The 20,741-nt window shown below is 36.4% G+C and overlaps 1 gene segment (V, D, J or C); it reads left to right on the top strand.

Moving 5' to 3' along the window:
• The window catches only part of LOC145423569 (Ig kappa-b4 chain C region-like), a 213,727-nt gene that overhangs the window by 183,459 nt on the left and 9,527 nt on the right, over positions 1-20,741 (top strand).

Here is a 20,741-nt window from a genome sequence, read left to right as displayed (position 1 = left end):
GAGTCAGGCAGAGACGTTAAAAAAAGAGGCATTCACGGGTAGTGGGAAACTCCGCAATTACACAAAATTGGCATGGAAAACGTGAAAAATATATGTAAATTTAAATATTATTATACTAGATTTTTTTGCAACAAAAAGCAACTAGCAGAAATTTAATTCTATAAGTTTAATAAATGTTTAAAACAGGATTCTTTGAATTTGAAATAATGGTTAAAAGACATAAATAAACACAAGGTCATTATGTTAAAATGTACTTTATTATGATAGATTTATTTAACTGACTGCAGTAATAAGAACAGTCTTCTGCTGAACACCAACACCAAGGAGCTGGTGTTGGTGATCGCCTAAGCATCCTCACAGTAGGAGCTGCAGAGGTTCATCTCACTCCACTGCAGGACTCAAGAGGTTCAGGAGGTCCCTTAACCACACTGCTATGAGACTTTTTAACAGGGACTCCTGATATGTTCATTGCACATTTGTTTCTTTTATTCTACTACATATTGGTTGTAATCATGAATTCTGAATTGCTTTAAAGCTGAAGCTGTCTGCTAAAACTAGCTGAAAAAGCTGAAAAGTTGCAGAAATTGTAAAAACTTTGCAGAAGCAAAGGAACTTTGCTAAAATGGAATAACTTAGCAGAACTGCAATATCTTAGAGGAAACATAATACTTGGCAGAAATACAATAGCATAGCAGAATTTAGCAGAAATATTGTAACTTACCAGAAACATGATAACTTCTCAAAAATACAAGAATTTAGGAGAAATAGTATAAGATAACAGAAAGAATATATTTAGCCAAAAATACTTAAACATTACAGAAACACTATGATTTAGAAAAATAGTACAACAGAGCAGAAATATTGTGATTTACCAGAGACACTGTGATGAACTATGAATATTGTAATTTTAAATTAAGACTATGTTTTAGCACAAATATTATAATTTGGCAGAAATACTATAATTTAGCAGAAATACTATAATTAATCAGAAATACTACATTTAGCAGAAATACTATATTAAGCACAAATCCTATGAAAAGCAGAAATAGTATGATTAAGCATAAATACTACATTTAGCAGAAATACTATATTAAGCACAAATCTTATAAAAAGCAGAAATACTATATTAAGCACAAATCCTATAAAAGCAGAAATACTATATTAAGCACAAATCTTATAAAATAGCAGAAATAGTATGACTTAGCACAATAGTAATAAGTTAAACAGAAAAATTGGAAAAGCAAAATGGACAGCTGAAAAAATGCTGAACATGCTGAGGGTCCCTCAAATATACTTGTTAAATGAAAAAAAAATCAGCAAAAAAATATATAACAGCCACACAATCACAAATATGTACACATAAGGAAACACACATGCACAGAGAGACACACACACAAGATCCAATTCAGTCAACCAGTCTAAATATATTGAATTTGAATCTTACAATGAGATCATCCCATTAAAAGGCTTTCTCTCTCTCTCTCTCTCTCTCTCTCTCTCTCTGTCACACACACACACACACACACACACACACACACACACACACACACACACACACACACACACACACACACACAGGGAGAGAGGACTAAGTTTCTAGGTCAGCCTGGGAACTGCTGAATTTGAATCCACCAATCAGAGAGCCTGTGCACTTTTCCCCACCAAAACAGGTGCATCTGTTTACACACGCAGCAGCACAGAGAGACACAGGATTTTTGCAGTCTATTTCTCATAGTGACGACTCCCTCAAACAAATGACCGTAATTTCCTAACCGTAGGGGCTAGAACGGTCATTCTTACACCGTTTTGTTCAGAAGAGGTGGGGGAATCTTCAAGTGTTGACAATTTAATATTAAAATATGAATTTTTAGAGATATATGACATGGATGACTTGTTGACTTAGAAGCCACGAATTCCCCAATATGCAAATTTGAATGCCTGAGACCACATATGTGATTGGCTGGCTGGGAAGCCGTGCAGGCCCTGATTTGTGGATTTGAATTCCTCAGCCCTCAGATATGATTGGCTGGCTTAGAAGCCATGAAGTCCCCAATATGCAAATTTGAATGCCTCAGGACACATATATGATTGGCTGGGAAACCGTGCAGGACCTGATTTGAAAATTTGAATGTCTAAGTCCTCACAGAGGATTGGCTGCCTGGGGACCAGGCAGAAATATATAGAAATACTATGATTAAGCATAAATACTACATTTAGTAGAAATACTATGTTTTAGCACAAATCCTATAAAAAGCAGAAATACTATAATTTAGCAGAAATACTATATTAAGCACAAATCATATAAAAAGCAGAAATACTATATTAAGCACAAATCCTATAAAAAGCAGAAATACTATATTAAGCACAAATTCTATAAAAAGCAGAAATACTATATTAAGCACAAATCCTATTAAAAGCAGAAATACTATATTAAGCACAAATCCTATTAAAAGCAGAAATACTATATTAAGCACAAATCTTATAAAATAGCAGAAACAGTATGATTTAGCACAATAGTAATAAGTTAAACAGAAAAATTGGAAAAGCAAAATGGACAGCTGAAAAAATGCTGAACATGCTGAGGGTCCCTCAAATATACTTGTTAAATGAAAAAATCAGCAAAAAAATGCACAGGGAGAGAGAAGTGAGTTTCTAGGTCAGCCTGGGAGCTGCCGAATTTGAATCCACCAATCAGAGAGCCTGTGTACTTTTTCCCGCCAAAACATGTGCCTCTTTTTACACACGCAGCACAGAGAGGCACAGGATTATTGCAGCCTATTTCTCATAGTGAGGACTCCCCTCAAACAAATGACCATAATTTCCTAACCATAGGGGCTAGAGCGGTCATTCTTACACCGTTTTGTTCAGAAGAGATGGGGGAATCTTCAAGTGTTGACAATTTATCATTAAAATATGAATTTTTAGAGATATATGACATGGATGACTTGTTGACTTAGAAGCCACGAATTCCCCAATATGCAAATTTGAATACCTGGAGCCCACATACATGATTGGCTGGCTGGGAAGCTGTGCAGGCCCTGATTTGTGGATTTGAATTCCTCAGCCCTCAGATATGATTGGCTGGCTTAGAAGCCATGAAGGCCCCAATATGCAAATTTGAATGCCTCAGGACACATATATGATTGGCTGGGAAACCGTGCAGGCCCTGATTTGAAAATTTGAATGTCTAAGTCCTCACAGAGGATTGGCTGCCTGGGGACCTGGCAGAAATATATAGAAATACTATGATTAAGCATAAATACTACATTTAGTAGAAATACTATGTTTTAGCACAAATACTATAAAAAGCAGAAATACTATAATTTAGCAGAAATACTATATTAAGCACAAATCCTATAAAAAGCAGAAATACTATATTAGGTACAAATCCTATAAAAAGCAGAAATACTATATTAGGCACAAATAGTATAAAAAGCAGAAATACTATAATTTAACAGAAATACTATGTTTGGCACAAATCCTATAAAAATAATAAATACTATAATTTAGCAGAAATACTATATTAGGCACAAATCTTATGAAAAGTAGAAATAGTATCATTTAGCAGAATAGTAATAACTTACAAAATTACAAATATGAAGGCATATTGAAACACAAATGCACAGAGGGACACACAAACACAGGCTCTAATCCAGTCAACCAGTCTAACTATATTCAATTTAAATCCTACAATGACATGCTGCCAAATAAGGGCAGGGTCCTCTCTCTCCCACTAAACACACACACACACACACACACACACACACACACACACACACACACACACACACACAGACACAGAGGGAGAGAGCTGCCGAATTTAAATCCACCAATCAGAGTGGCTGTTTACGTTTTCCCGCCAAAACAGGTGCATCTTTTTACACACGCAGGACAGAGAGGCACAGGATTATTGCAGCCTATTTCTCATAGTGAGGACTTCCCTCAAACAAATGACCATAATTTCCTAACCGTAGGGGCTAGAGCGGTCATTCTTACACCGTTTTGTTCAGAAGAGATGGGGGAATCTTCCAGTGTTAACAATTTATCATTAAAATATGAATTATTAAAGATATTAGACTTCTAATGCACCATAACTGAGCAGAGCGAAGCAAAAACTGCCTTGACTTGCCCTCAAACAACGCTTTCTAACTCTAAATCTATTTGGAGTATCGATATCATTCTTTCACCGTAAGAGACAGCAGGCTTTGGTGAACAGTCAGAGAAATTTTCAGGTCTCTGTGGAAATCCAACAAAAAGTTATGACGAGAGAAAAAAGTGGTTCATTTCCAGAGTTTGAAATCTGAAGAAATCTGAGCGAAGGACAAATTTCCTACCCTCAAACAAGTCCAACTCATTTCAGAACGGTAATAGGTGAGAAAGAAATTCTTGAATTGTGAGCGTCAGGAGTGTCTGAAGATATACCGGGACAAGCCTCATGTCTTAACTTTGCTTCGTTAAGGAGATATGACGATTCGAATATGCCTCTCATTACAGAAATGCAGCGATGATTTTGAACAAGCTCTCCATTCACTTTATATGGAGAGTTTTCTGACATTGTGTTAGTCTGAGGAGATTTGCAAAAATTCTATAAATCCCACAACAATGATAGTGACATTTTCTGAAAGCCAGCAAAAATACCTACGTTTTGATGTATAATTTGTGGAAGTTGAGTGAAAATTGAGCAAGTAGCAAGAAGTTGTTCGGACATGAAGTGAAAATTGCAAAACCTTCAGTGACACACTGGAAGCCAAGAGCATAGCAACCATAACAACGCATGTATTTTGTGAAAAATCACAATTTTGCAACTCAAAACTTTAAGAGGCATAAAAGTAAAACGGTAAAAGATTTGAAAAAGCTGAATCATACATGAATAGCCCAATAATTTGTGAACATTTTAAAGTTTGAATGGTTTTTCTAGGCGAAAGTATGAGGAAGTAGTTAAGTTTCAAAAACAAGCAAAATTTAGCAGAATTTTGGAAGTTTTCCATTCATTTCAATGGGACAAATTAAAGGAAAAAAGCTTAATATTTTAAAAAGTATAATAGCAAAAAATAGCAAAAATCATAGCACAAATTAGCAGAAATAGCAGAATAGTTTAAAGTTTGAACGGTGAAAATAGCACAAAAATTGTGGAAGTAGTTAAAGGACGAAAAATGAGCAACTTGAAGAATAATAATAACTAGAAAAATTTGCATTTCCTGCGAAAATGCAGTGTGGATGCTTAAAGCTGAAGCTGTATGCAAAAAGTAGCTGAAAAAGCTGAAAAGTTGCAGAAATTGTAAAAACTTTCCAGAAGCAAAAGAAGTTTGCTAAAATGGAATAACTTAGCAGAACTGCAATATCTTAGAGGAAACATAATACTTGGCAGAAATACAATAGCATAGCAGAATTTAGCAGAAATATTGTAACTTACCAGAAACATGATAACTTCTCAAAAATACAAGAATTTAGGAGAAATAGTATAAGATAACAGAAAGAATATATTTAGCCAAAAATACTTAAACATTACAGAAACACTATGATTTAGAAAAATAGTACAACAGAGCAGAAATATTGTGATTTACCAGAGACACTGTGATGAACTATGAATATTGCAATTTTAAATTGAGACTATGTTTTAGCACAAATATTATAATTTGGCAGAAATACTATAATTTAGCAGAAATACTATATTAAGCACAAATCCTATAAAAAGCAGAAATGGTATGATGAAGCACAAATACTACATTTAGTAGAAATACTTTGTTTTAGCACAAATCCCATAAAAAGCAGAAAAACTATAATTTAGCAGAAATACTATATTAAGCACAAATCCTATAAAAAGCAGAAATACTATAATTTAGAACAAATAGTATAAAAAGCAGAAATACTATAATTTAGCAGAAATACTATATTAAGCACAAATCCTATAAAAGCAGAAATAGTATATTAAGCACAAATCTTATAAAATAGCAGAAATGCTATGATTTAGCACAATAGTAATAAGTTAAACAGAAAAATTGGAAAAGCAAAATGGACAGCTGAAAAAATGCTGAACATGCTGAGGGTCCCTCAAATATACTTGTTAAATGACAAAAATCTGCAAAAAAATTTATTACAGCCACACAATCACAAATATGTACACATGAGGAAACACACATGCACATAGAGACCCACACACAAGATCCAATTCAGTCAACCAGTCTAAATATATTGAATTTAAATCTTAGAATGAGATCATCCCATTAAAAGCCTTTCTCTCTCTCTCTCTCTCTCTCTCTCTCTCTCTCTCTCTGTCACACACACACACACACACACACAGGGAGAGAGAAGTAAGTTTCTAGGTCAGCCTGGGAGCTGCTGAATTTGAATCCACCAATCAGAGAGGCTGTGCACTTTTCCCCACCAAAACAGGTGCATCTGTTTACACACGCAGCACAGAGAGACACAGGATTTTTGCAGTCTATTTCTCATAGTGACGACTCCCCTCAAACAAATGACCGTAATTTCCTAACCGTAGGGGCTAGAACGGTCATTCTTACACCGTTTTGTTCAGAAGAGATGGGGGAATCTTCAAGTGTTGACAATTTAATATTAAAATATGAATTTTTAGAGATATATGACATGGATGACTTGTTGACTTAGAAGCCACGAATTCCCCAATATGCAAATTTGAATGCCTGAGACCACATATGTGATTGGCTGGCTGGGAAGCCGTGCAGGCCCTGATTTGTGGATTTGAATTCCTCAGCCCTCAGATATGATTGGCTGGCTTAGAAGCCACGAAGGCCCCAATATGCAAATTTGAATGCCTCAGGACACTTATTTGATTGGCTGGGAAACTGTGCAGGCCCTGATTTGAAAATTTGAATGTCTCAGTCCTCACAGAGGATTGGCTGCCTGGGGACCTGGCAGAAATATATAGAAATACTATTATTAAGCATAAATACTACATTTAGTAGAAATACTATGTTTTAGCACAAATACTATAAAAAGAAGAAAAACTATAATTTAGCAGAAATACTATATTAAGCACAAATCCTATAAAAAGCAGAAATACTATAATTTAGAACAAATAGTATAAAAAGCAGAAATACTATAATTTAGCAGAAATACTATGTTAGGCACAAATCCTATAAAAAGCAGAAATACTATAATTTAGCAGAAATACTATGTTAGGCACAAATCCTATAAAAAGCAGAAATACTATAATTTAGCAGAAATACTATATTAGGCATAAATCCTATGAAAAGCAGAAATAGTATGATTTAGCAGAATAGTAATAACTTATTGAAACACAAATGCACAGAGGGACACACAAACACAGGCTCTAATCCAGTCAACCAGTCTAACTATGTTCAATTTAAATCCTACAATGACATGCTGCCAAATAAGGGCAGGGTCCTCTCTCTCCCACTAAACACACACACACACACACACACACACACACACACACACACACACACACACACACACACACACACAGGGAGAGAGGACAAAGTTTCTAGGTCAGCCTGGGAGCTGCCGAATTTGAATCCACCAATCAGAGAGGCTGTTTACGTTTTCCCGCCAAAACAGGTGCATCTTTTTACACACGCAGCACAGAGACATAGACCTGCTTCTTTCAGTTTATTTCACATAGTGAGGATTCCCCTCAAACAAATGACCATAATTTCCTAACCATAGGGGCTAGAGCGGTCATTCTTACACCGTTTTGTTCAGAAGAGATGGGGGAATCTTCAAGTGTTGACAATTTATCATTAAAATATGAATTTTTAGAGATATATGACATGGATGACTTGTTGACTTAGAAGCCACGAATTCCCCAATATGCAAATTTGAATACCTGGAGCCCACATACATGATTGGCTGGCTGGGAAGCCGTGCAGGCCCTGATTTGTGGATTTGAATTCCTCAGCCCTCAGATATGATTGGCTGGCTTAGAAGCCATGAAGGCCCCAATATGCAAATTTGAATGCCTCAGGACACATATATGATTGGCTGGGAAACCGTGCAGGCCCTGATTTGAAAATTTGAATGTCTAAGTCCTCACAGAGGATTGGCTGCCTGGGGACCTGGCAGAAATATATAGAAATACTATGATTAAGCATAAATACTACATTTAGTAGAAATACTATGTTTTAGCACAAATACTATAAAAAGCAGAAATACTATAATTTAGCAGAAATACTATATTAAGCACAAATCCTATAAAAAGCAGAAATAGGATGATTAATTATAAACACTACATTTAGTAGAAATATTATGTTTGAGCAAAAATCCTATAAAAAGCAGAAATACTATATTAGGCACAAATCCCATAAAAAGCAGAAATAGTATGATTAAGCATAAATACTACATTTAGTAGAAATACTATGTTTTAGCACAAATAGTATAAAAAGCAGAAATACTGTAATTTAGCAGAAATACTATATTAGGCACAAATCTTATAAAATAGCAGAAATAGTATGATTTAGCACAATAGTAATCAGTTAAACAGAAAAATTGGAAAAGCAAAATGGACAGCTGAAAAAATGCTGAACATGCTGAGGGTCCCTCAAATATACTTGTTAAATGAAAAAATCAGCAAAAAAAATGCACAGGGAGAGAGAAGTAAGTTTCTAGGTCAGCCTGGGAGCTGCTGAATTTGAATCCACCAATCAGAGAGCCTGTGTACTTTTTCCCGCCAAAACATGTGCCTCTTTTTACACACGCAGCACAGAGAGGCACAGGATTATTGCAGCCTATTTCTCATAGTGAGGACTCCCCTCAAACAAATGACCATAATTCCCAAACCGTAGGGGCTAGAGCGGTCATTCTTACACCGTTTTGTTCAGAAGAGATGGGGGAATCTTCCAGTGTTTACAATTTATCATTAAAATATGAATTATTAAAGATATTTGACTTCTAATGCACCATAACTGAGTAGAGCGAAGCAAAAACTGCCTTGACTTGCCCTCAAACAACGCTTTCTAACTCGAAATCTATTTGGAGTATCGATATCATTCTTTCACCGTAAGAGACAGCAGGCTTTGGTGAACAATCATGGAAATTTTCAGGTCTCTGTGGAAATCCAACAAAAAGTTATGACGAGAGAAAAAAGTGGTTCATTTCCACAGTTTGAAATCTGAAGAAATCTGAGCGAAGGACGAATTTCCTACCCTCAAACAAGTCCAACTCATTTCAGAACGGTAATAGGTGAGAAAGAAATTCTTGAATTGTGAGCGTCAGGGGTGTCTGAAGATATTCGGGGACAAGCCTCATGTCTTAACTTTGCTTCGTTAAGGAGATATGACGATTCGAATATGCCTCTCATTACAGAAATCCAGCGGTGATTTTGAACAAACTCTCCATTCACTTTATATGGAGAGTTTTCTGACCTTGTGTTAGTCTGAGGAGATTTGCAAAAATTCTATAAATCCCACAACAATGATAGTTACATTTTCTGAAAGCCAGCAAAAATACCTACATTTTGATGTATAATTTGTGGAAATTGAGTGAAAATTGAGCAAGTAGCAAGAAGTTGTTCGGACATGAAGAGAAGACTGCAAAAGCTTCAGTGGCACACTGGAAGCCAAGAGCATAGCAACCATAACAACGCATGTATTTTGTGAAAAATCACAATTGTGCAACTCAAAACTTTAAGAGGCATAAAAGTAAAACGGTAAAATATTTGAAAAAGCTGAATCATACATGAATAGCCCAATAATCTGTGAACATTTTAAAGTTTGAATGGTTTTTCTAGGCGAAAGTATGAGGAAGTAGTTAAGTTTCAAAAACAAGCAAAATTTAGCAGAATTGCGGAAGTTTTCCATTCATTTCAATGGGACAAATTAAAGGAAAAAAGCTTAATATTTTAAAAAGTATAATAGCAAAAAATAGCAAAAGTCATAGCCCGCATTAGCAGAAATAGTAGAATAGTTTAAAATTTGAATGGCGAAAATCGGCTGAAAATTGTGGGACTAGTTAAGTGCCAAAGAAGTACAAAAATTGGCAACTAGAATAATAAAGAATAAAGAGAAACAGGAACTCAATAGTGTGGATGCTTAAAGCATCCACACAACTAGAAAAATTTGCATTTCCTGCGAAAATGCAGTGTGGATGCTTAAAGCTGAAGCTGTATGCAAAAACTAGCTGAAAAAGCTGAAAAGTTGCAGAAATTGTAAAAACTTTGCAGAAGCAAAAGAAGTTTGCTAAAATGGAATAACTTAGCAGAACTGCAATATCTTAGAGGAAACATAATACTTGGCAGAAATACAATAGCATAGCAGAATTTAGCAGAAATATTGTAACTTACCAGAAACATGATAACTTCTCAAAAATACAAGAATTTAGGAGAAATAGTATAAGATAACAGAAAGAATATATTTAGCCAAAAATACTTAAACATTACAGAAACACTATGATTTAGAAAAATAGTACAACAGAGCAGAAATATTGTGATTTACCAGAGACACTGTGATGAACTATGAATATTGTAATTTTAAATTGAGACTATGTTTTAGCACAAATATTATAATTTGGCAGAAATACTATAATTTAGCAGAAATACTATATTAAGCACAAATCCTATAAAAAGCAGAAATGGTATGATTAAGCACAAATACTACATTTAGTAGAAATACTTTGTTTTAGCACAAATCCCATAAAAAGCAGAAATACTGTACTATGATTTAGTAGAAAAACTATAATTAATCAGAAATACTAAATTTAGCAGAAATACTATATTAAGCACAAATACTATGAAAAGCAGAAATAGTATATTAAGCACAAATCTTATAAAATAGCAGAAATGCTATGATTTAGCACAATAGTAATAAGTTAAACAGAAAAATTGGAAAAGCAAAATGGACAGCTGAAAAAATGCTGAACATGCTGAGGGTCCCTCAAATATACTTGTTAAATGACAAAAATCTGCAAAAAAATTTATTACAGCCACACAATCACAAATATGTACACATGAGGAAACACACATGCACATAGAGACCCACACACAAGATCCAATTCAGTCAACCAGTCTAAATATATTGAATTTAAATCTTAGAATGAGATCATCCCATTAAAAGCCTCTCTCTCTCTCTCTCTCTCTCTCTGTCACACACACACACACACACACACACACACACACACACACACACACACACACACAGGGAGAGAGGACTAAGTTTCTAGGTCAGCCTGGGAACTGCTGAATTTGAATCCACCAATCAGAGAGCCTGTGCACTTTTCCCCACCAAAACAGGTGCATCTGTTTACACACGCAGCAGCACAGAGAGACACAGGATTTTTGCAGTCTATTTCTCATAGTGACGACTCCCTCAAACAAATGACCGTAATTTCCTAACCGTAGGGGCTAGAACGGTCATTCTTACACCGTTTTGTTCAGAAGAGGTGGGGGAATCTTCAAGTGTTGACAATTTAATATTAAAATATGAATTTTTAGAGATATATGACATGGATGACTTGTTGACTTAGAAGCCACGAATTCCCCAATATGCAAATTTGAATGCCTGAGACCACATATGTGATTGGCTGGCTGGGAAGCCGTGCAGGCCCTGATTTGTGGATTTGAATTCCTCAGCCCTCAGATATGATTGGCTGGCTTAGAAGCCATGAAGTCCCCAATATGCAAATTTGAATGCCTCAGGACACATATATGATTGGCTGGGAAACCGTGCAGGACCTGATTTGAAAATTTGAATGTCTAAGTCCTCACAGAGGATTGGCTGCCTGGGGACCAGGCAGAAATATATAGAAATACTATGATTAAGCATAAATACTACATTTAGTAGAAATACTATGTTTTAGCACAAATCCTATAAAAAGCAGAAATACTATAATTTAGCAGAAATACTATATTAAGCACAAATCATATAAAAAGCAGAAATACTATATTAAGCACAAATCCTATAAAAAGCAGAAATACTATATTAAGCACAAATTCTATAAAAAGCAGAAATACTATATTAAGCACAAATCCTATTAAAAGCAGAAATACTATATTAAGCACAAATCTTATAAAATAGCAGAAACAATATGATTTAGCACAATAGTAATAAGTTAAACAGAAAAATTGGAAAAGCAAAATGGACAGCTGAAAAAATGCTGAACATGCTGAGGGTCCCTCAAATATACTTGTTAAATGAAAAAATCAGCAAAAAAATGCACAGGGAGAGAGAAGTGAGTTTCTAGGTCAGCCTGGGAGCTGCTGAATTTGAATCCACCAATCAGAGAGCCTGTGTACTTTTTCCCGCCAAAACATGTGCCTCTTTTTACACACGCAGCACAGAGAGGCACAGGATTATTGCAGCCTATTTCTCATAGTGAGGACTCCCCTCAAACAAATGACCATAATTTCCTAACCATAGGGGCTAGAGCGGTCATTCTTACACCGTTTTGTTCAGAAGAGATGGGGGAATCTTCAAGTGTTGACAATTTATCATTAAAATATGAATTTTTAGAGATATATGACATGGATGACTTGTTGACTTAGAAGCCACGAATTCCCCAATATGCAAATTTGAATACCTGGAGCCCACATACATGATTGGCTGGCTGGGAAGCTGTGCAGGCCCTGATTTGTGGATTTGAATTCCTCAGCCCTCAGATATGATTGGCTGGCTTAGAAGCCATGAAGGTCCCAATATGCAAATTTGAATGCCTCAGGACACATATATGATTGGCTGGGAAACCGTGCAGGCCCTGATTTGAAAATTTGAATGTCTAAGTCCTCACAGAGGATTGGCTGCCTGGGGACCTGGCAGAAATATATAGAAATACTATGATTAAGCATAAATACTACATTTAGTAGAAATACTATGTTTTAGCACAAATACTATAAAAAGCAGAAATACTATAATTTAGCAGAAATACTATATTAAGCACAAATCCTATAAAAAGCAGAAATACTATATTAGGTACAAATCCTATAAAAAGCAGAAATACTATATTAGGCACAAATAGTATAAAAAGCAGAAATACTATAATTTAACAGAAATACTATGTTTGGCACAAATCCTATAAAAATAATAAATACTATAATTTAGCAGAAATACTATATTAGGCACAAATCTTATGAAAAGCAGAAATAGTATCATTTAGCAGAATAGTAATAACTTACAAAATTACAAATATGAAGGCATATTGAAACACAAATGCACAGAGGGACACACAAACACAGGCTCTAATCCAGTCAACCAGTCTAACTATATTCAATTTAAATCCTACAATGACATGCTGCCAAATAAGGGCAGGGTCCTCTCTCTCCCACTAAACACACACACACACACACACACACACACACACACACACACACACACAGACAGACACAGAGGGAGAGAGCTGCCGAATTTAAATCCACCAATCAGAGTGGCTGTTTACGTTTTCCCGCCAAAACAGGTGCATCTTTTTACACACGCAGGACAGAGAGGCACAGGATTATTGCAGCCTATTTCTCATAGTGAGGACTTCCCTCAAACAAATGACCATAATTTCCTAACCGTAGGGGCTAGAGCGGTCATTCTTACACCGTTTTATTCAGAAGAGATGGGGGAATCTTCCAGTGTTAACAAATTATCATTAAAATATGAATTATTAAAGATATTAGACTTCTAATGCACCATAACTGAGCAGAGCGAAGCAAAAACTGCCTTGACTTGCCCTCAAACAACGCTTTCTAACTCTAAATCTATTTGGAGTATCGATATCATTCTTTCACCGTAAGAGACAGCAGGCTTTGGTGAACAGTCAGAGAAATTTTCAGGTCTCTGTGGAAATCCAACAAAAAGTTATGACGAGAGAAAAAAGTGGTTCATTTCCACAGTTTGAAATCTGAAGAAATCTGAGCGAAGGACAAATTTCCTACCCTCAAACAAGTCCAACTCATTTCAGAACGGTAATAGGTGAGAAAGAAATTCTTGAATTGTGAGCGTCAGGAGTGTCTGAAGATATACCGGGACAAGCCTCATGTCTTAACTTTGCTTCGTTAAGGAGATATGACGATTCGAATATGCCTCTCATTACAGAAATGCAGCGATGATTTTGAACAAGCTCTCCATTCACTTTATATGGAGAGTTTTCTGACATTGTGTTAGTCTGAGGAGATTTGCAAAAATTCTATAAATCCCACAACAATGATAGTGACATTTTCTGAAAGCCAGCAAAAATACCTACGTTTTGATGTATAATTTGTGGAAGTTGAGTGAAAATTGAGCAAGTAGCAAGAAGTTGTTCGGACATGAAGTGAAAATTGCAAAACCTTCAGTGACACACTGGAAGCCAAGAGCATAGCAACCATAACAACGCATGTATTTTGTGAAAAATCACAATTTTGCAACTCAAAACTTTAAGAGGCATAAAAGTAAAACGGTAAAAGATTTGAAAAAGCTGAATCATACATGAATAGCCCAATAATTTGTGAACATTTTAAAGTTTGAATGGTTTTTCTAGGCGAAAGTATGAGGAAGTAGTTAAGTTTCAAAAACAAGCAAAATTTAGCAGAATTGCAGAAGTTTTCCATTCATTTCAATGGGACAAATTAAAGGAAAAAAGCTTAATATTTTAAAAAGTATAATAGCAAAAAATAGCAAAAATCATAGCGCAAATTAGCAGAAATAGCAGAATAGTTTAAAATTTGAACGGTGAAAATAGCACAAAAATTGTGGAAGTAGTTAAAGGACAAAAAATGAGCAACTTGAAGAATAATAATAATAATAATAATAAAGAATAAAGAGAAACAGGAACTCAATAGTGTGGATGCTTAAAGCATCCACACAATAATAATAATAATAAAGAATAAAGAGAAACAGGAACTCAATAGTGTGGATGCTTAAAGCATCCACACAATAAAGGATAAAGAATAAAGAGAAACAGGATCTCAATAGTGTGGATGCCTACGGCATCCACCCAATAAAGAACTAGAAAAAATTGCATTTCCTGCGAAAATGCTGTGTGGATGCCTTACGCTGAAGATTTCTGCTGAAAAAAGCAGAAAAAGTTGAAAAAACAAAAAACATTGCCCTGAGCGAGATTCGAACCTGGCCTTTCTGATCTATAGGCGGCGTCTCACCTTACTGGACCAAACTGATTCTTACAAAGAAGAGGTGGAGAGACTGACAATTCTGGTGAAATTAGCAGAAGCTGCTTAGTATTGTGCTAATAAGAGGTGAAAAGGCTAAACATTTAGCAGAAAAGAGGTGAATCAGAAGAAGTTCTGCTGAAAAGAGGTAAAGAAGCAAAAAGATGAGTTGAAAAGAGGTGTAGAAGTGCTTGCTGAAGATGGCTGTATGTGTAATGACACACTGGAGAGTGTCAAGAAAGCAGAGCGCATGCAAGCAGGGAACATGTGTAGCAGCTGTCACAGGTAGGATTCGAAACTCTGCCCCCGGGTCTCACGGCAGCTGCCCTACCCTCTGAGCCAAATGAGTTCTGGTCTCAAGCAAATATATGATGAGAGAGAAAATGTGCACTGTGGAGCAGAAGCTCAAATTAGCAGAAAAGAGGTGAAGAGGAAGAACTTTGTTGTGAAATGAGGTAAAGAAACTGAAATTTGTGCTTAAAACAAGTGAAAAAGCTGAACTCTGAAATCCTGCTAAAACAGTAGTAGAGGCTGATATTTTTCAGCTACTCACTGAGCCAAACTGGTTCTCACGTAACTGAAAAAAGGTGGAAAAGCTTAAAATTCTAATGAAAACAGCAGAAGAGGCTAAGTGCACTGTGGAGCAGGAGCTCTAATTAGCAGAAAAGAGGTGAAGAGGAATAATTTCTGCTGAAAAGAGGTAAAGAAGCAAAAAGCCGAGTTGAAAAGAAGTGTAGAAGCAGAAGTGCTTGCTGAAGATGGCTGTATGTGTAATGACACACTGGAGAGTGTCAAGAAAGCAGAGCGCATGCAAGCAGTGAACATGTGTAGCAGCTGTCACAGGTAGGATTCGAACCTCTGCCACCGGGTCTCACGACAGATGCCCTACCCTCTGAGCCAAATGAGTTCTGGTCACAAGCAAAGATATGATGAGAGGGAAAATGTGCACTGTGGAGCAGCAGCTCAAATTAGCAGAAAAGAGGTGAAGAGGAAGAACTTTGTTGTGAAATGAGGTAAAGAAACTGAAATTTGTGCTTAAAACAAGTGAAAAAGCTGAACTCTGAAATCCTGCTAAAACAGCAGAAGAGGCTGATATTTTTCAGCTACTCATTGAGCCAAACTGGTTCTCACGTAACTGAAAAAAGGTGGAAAAGCTTAAAATTCTAATGAAAACAGCAGAAGAGGCTGAGTGCACTGTGGAACAGAAGCTCAAATTAGCAGAAAAGAGGTGAAAACAGCAGAAGAGGGTGAGATTTGTGCTGATAAGAGGTGAAACTGCGGAACCAATCAGAGGTACTGCTTCTGTCTGCTTCATCAGGCTGTGTACTTGTATGTATTTCTGCCATAGACTGTTAACCAGAATCTGAGGTCCATATTAGAAAAGCTGCTAAAATCATTAAACTTTGCAGAATTGTAATAAATTATCAATATGAATTACCGGTCTGTGATAGTGTATAAATTTGTAGTTAAAAAAAAAACATGTGGGCCAAGGTGGAATCGAACCCACGACCTCTGGTCTGAAGAGCGGTGTCATTACCAATCGCGCCACCTCTAAGGGGGCGGGCGCTTTGAAAAAAAGGGTGATGAGGAGTCAGAATTAGATCGCGGTGAGACGCGAAAAACGCCGTTTTTTGGAGTTACAAAACGTCGTGTAACTCAAAAACTAGGTGGGATAGAAGCATAATTCTTGCACTGGGTGAATCAGCGGACTTTGGTGTACTTTGACTGCGATTTACATAGCTCTTTGTATCTCCGTCGCGGAGATATGACGAGAGAAGAAACGGCTTCATTTTCGGAATTTGAAAAATGAGAGGAGGACAGATTTCCACCCCTCAAACAAGTCTAACTCATCTCAGAACGGTAATAGGTGAGAAAATAATTCTTGAATTGTGAGTGTCAGGAGTGTCTGAAGATATACAGGGACAAGCCTCATGTCTTAACTTTGCTTCGTTAAGGAGATATGACGATTTGAAAATGCCTTCAGTTTCAGTATTTCAGCTCTGAGTTTCACAACCTCCCCATAGACTTTGAATGGGGAGTTTTTAGACCATGTGTCACTTCGAGGCAAATTGTGAAAAAAACGTAACTCTCACAATAATTATAGTGACACTGTCTTAAAGCCAGCAAAAATACCTACGTTTTGATGTATAATTTGTGGAAGTTGAGTGGAAATTGAGCGAGTAGCAAGGAGTTGTTCAGACATGAAGAGAAAATTCAGAACGGACGAGTGTGCAGTGGGAGTTAATTGCATAGCAACCATAGCAACACATGTATTTTCTGAAAAATCACAAAGTTGTAACTGAAAACTTAAAGAGTCATTACATGAAAACGGTAACAGATATGAAAAAGCTGAATCACACAGGAATAGCCCAATCATCTGAGAACGTTTTAAAGTTTGAATGGAGTTTCTAGGTGAAAGTATGAGGAAGTAGTTAAGTTTCAAAGACAAGCAAGTTTTAGCAGAATTGTAGAAGTTTCCCATTCATTTCAATGGGACAAATTAAAGGAAAAAAGTGTAATATTTTAAAAAGTATAATAGTAATAAGTACCAAAAGATATAGCAGTCGAAAGCAGAAATAGCAGAACAGTTTAGAGTTTGAATGGTAAAAATCGGCTGAAAACTGAGGGAGTAGTTAAGCGGCAAAGAAACGGAGCAACTAGAATAATAAAGGATAAAGAATAAAGAGAAACAGGATCTCAATAGTGTGGATGCCTACGGCATCCACCCAATAAAGAGAAACAGGAACTCAATAGTGTGGATGCTTAAAGCATCCACACAATGAGACAAAGACACAAAGTTGCAGGGGGAGAAGTGCCAGAAACACATTATATTAGATTAATATTTCAAACATGACAAAATGCTAATCTTACAGCAGCTGCTGTGTTTGTTGCATCATATTGCTGTAATTGTGTGGATGCTTTAAGCATCCACACTATTGAGTTCCTCTTGGGACTTCCGTACACTTTTTGGCACTTAACTACTTCCACAATTTTCAGCCGATTTTCACCGTTCAAATTTTAAAATATTCTGCTATTTCTGCTAATTCCTGCTATGTCTTTTGGTATTTTTCACTATTATACTTTTTAAAATATTAAGCTTAATTTGTCCCATTAAAATGAATGGGAAACTTCTGCAATTCTGCTAAAATTTGCTTGTTTCTGAAACTTAACTACTTCCTCATATTTTCACGTAGAACAACCATTCAAACTTTAAAATGTTCTCAAATTATTGGGCTATTCAGGTATGATTCAGCTTTTTCAAATCTTTTACCGTTTTACCTTTATGCCTCTTAAAGTTTTCAGTTGCAAAATTGTGATTTTTCACAAAATACATGCGTTGTTATGGTTGCTATGCACTTGGCTTCCAGTGTGCCACTGAAGGTTTTGCAGTCTTCTCTTCATGTCCGAACAACTTCTTGCTACTTGCTCAATCTTCACTCAACTTCCACAAATTATACATCAAAACATAGGTATTTTTGCTGGGTTTCCGAAAATGTCACTATCATTGTTGTGGGATTTATAGAATTTTGGCAAATCTCCTCAGACTAACACAAGGTCAGAAAACTCTCCATATAAAGTCAATGGAGAGTTTGTTCAAAATCACCGCTGCATTTCTGTAATGAGAGGCATATTCGAATCGTCATATCTCCTTAACGAAGCAAAGTTAAGACATGAGGCTTGTCCCGGTATATCTTCAGACACTCGTGACGCTCACAATTCAAGAATTTCTTTCTCACCTATTACCGTTCTGAAATGAGTTGGACTTGTTTGAGGGTAGGAAATTTGTCCTTCGCTCAGATTTCTTCAGATTTCAAACTGTGGAAATGAACCACTTTTTTCTCTCGTCATAACTTTTTGTTGGATTTCCACAGAGACCTGAAAATTTCCATGATTGTTCACCAAAGCCTGCTGTCTCTTACGGTGAAAGAATGATATCGATACTCCAAATAGATTTAGAGTTAGAAAGCGTTGTTTGAGGGCAAGTCAAGGCAGTTTTTGCTTCGCTCTACTCAGTTATGGTGCATTACAAGTCAAATATCTTTAATAATTCATATTTTAATGATAAATTGTTAACACTGGAAGATTCCCCCATCTCTTCTGAACAAAACGGTGTAAGAATGACCGCTCTAGCCCCTACGGTTAGGAAATTATGGTCATTTGTTTGAGGGGAGTCGTCACTATGAGAAATAGGCTGCAATAATCCTGTGCCTCTCTGTGCTGCGTGTGTAAAAAGATGCACCTGCTTTGGCGGGAAAACGTAAACAGCCACTCTGATTGGTGGATTCAAATTCAGCAGCTCCCAGGCTGACCTAGAAACTTACTTCTCTCTCCCTGTGTGTGTGTGTGTGTGTGTGTGTGTGTGTGTGTGTGTGTGTGTGTGTGTGTGTGTGTGTGTGTGTTTAGTGGGAGAGAGAGGACCCTGCCCTTATTTGGCAGCATGTCATTGTAGGATTTAAATTGAATATAGTTAGACTGGTTGACTGGATTAGAGCCTGTGTTTGTGTGTCCTTCTGTGCATTTGTGTTTCAATATGCCTCCATATTTGTAATTTTGTAAGTTATTACTATTCGGCTAAATCATAGTATTTCTGGTACTTTTCGGTACTTGTGCTAAATACAGTATTTCTGCTAAATCATACTATTTCTGCTTTTCATAAGATTTGTGCCTAATATAGTATTTCTGCTAAATTATAGTATTTGTTCTTTTTATAGGATTTGTGCCTAACATAGTATTTCTGCTAAATTATAGTATTTCTGCTTTTTATACTATTTGTGCCTAATATAGTATTTCTGCTTTTTATAGGATTTGTACCTAATATAGTATTTATGCTTTTTATAGGATTTGTGCTTAATATAGTATTTCTGCTAAATTATAGTATTTCTGCTTTTTATAGGATTTGTGCTAAAACATAGTATTTCTACTAAATGTAGTATTTATGCTTAATCATAGTATTTCTATATATTTCTGCCAGGTCCCCAGGCAGCCAATCCTCTGTGAGGACTGAGAAATTCAAATTTTCAAATCAGGGCCTGCAGGGCTTCCCAGCCAATCATATATGTGTCCTGAGGCATTCAAATTTGCATATTGGGGCCTTCATGGCTTCTAAGCCAGCCAATCATATCAGGGCTGAGGAATTCAAATCCACAAATCAGGGCCTGCACGGCTTCCCAGCCAGCCAATCATATATGTGGCCTCAGCCATTCAAATTTGCATATTGGGGAATTCGTGGCTTCTAAGTCAATAAGTCATCCATGTCATATATCTCTAATAATTCATATTTTAATGATAAATTGTCAACACTTGAAGATTCCCCAATCACTTCTGAACAAAACGGTGTAAGAATGACCGCTCTAGCCCCTACAGTTAGGAAATTATGGTCATTTGTTTGAGGGGAGTCCTCACTATGAGAAATAGACTGCAATAATCCTGTGTCTCTCTGTGCTGCGTGTGTAAACAGAAGCACCTGTTTTGGCGGGAAAAAGTACACAGCCACTCTGATTGGTGGATTCAAATTCAGCAGCTCTCTCCCTCTGTGTGTTTGTGTGTGTGTGTGTGTGTGTGTGTGTGTGTGTGTGTGCGTGTGTGACAGAGAGAGAGAGAGAGAGAGAGAGAGAGAGAAAGCCTTTTAATGGGATGATCTCATTGTAAGATTCAAATTCAATATATTTAGACTGGTTGACTGAAT

This window comes from Astatotilapia calliptera, chromosome 22 (assembly GCF_964374335.1).
Source record: "Astatotilapia calliptera chromosome 22, fAstCal68.1, whole genome shotgun sequence".
Taxonomy (NCBI): domain Eukaryota; kingdom Metazoa; phylum Chordata; class Actinopteri; order Cichliformes; family Cichlidae; genus Astatotilapia; species Astatotilapia calliptera.
The sequence above is the reverse complement of the archived record's forward strand: the minus strand, read 5'-3'. Positions and strand labels throughout refer to the sequence as shown.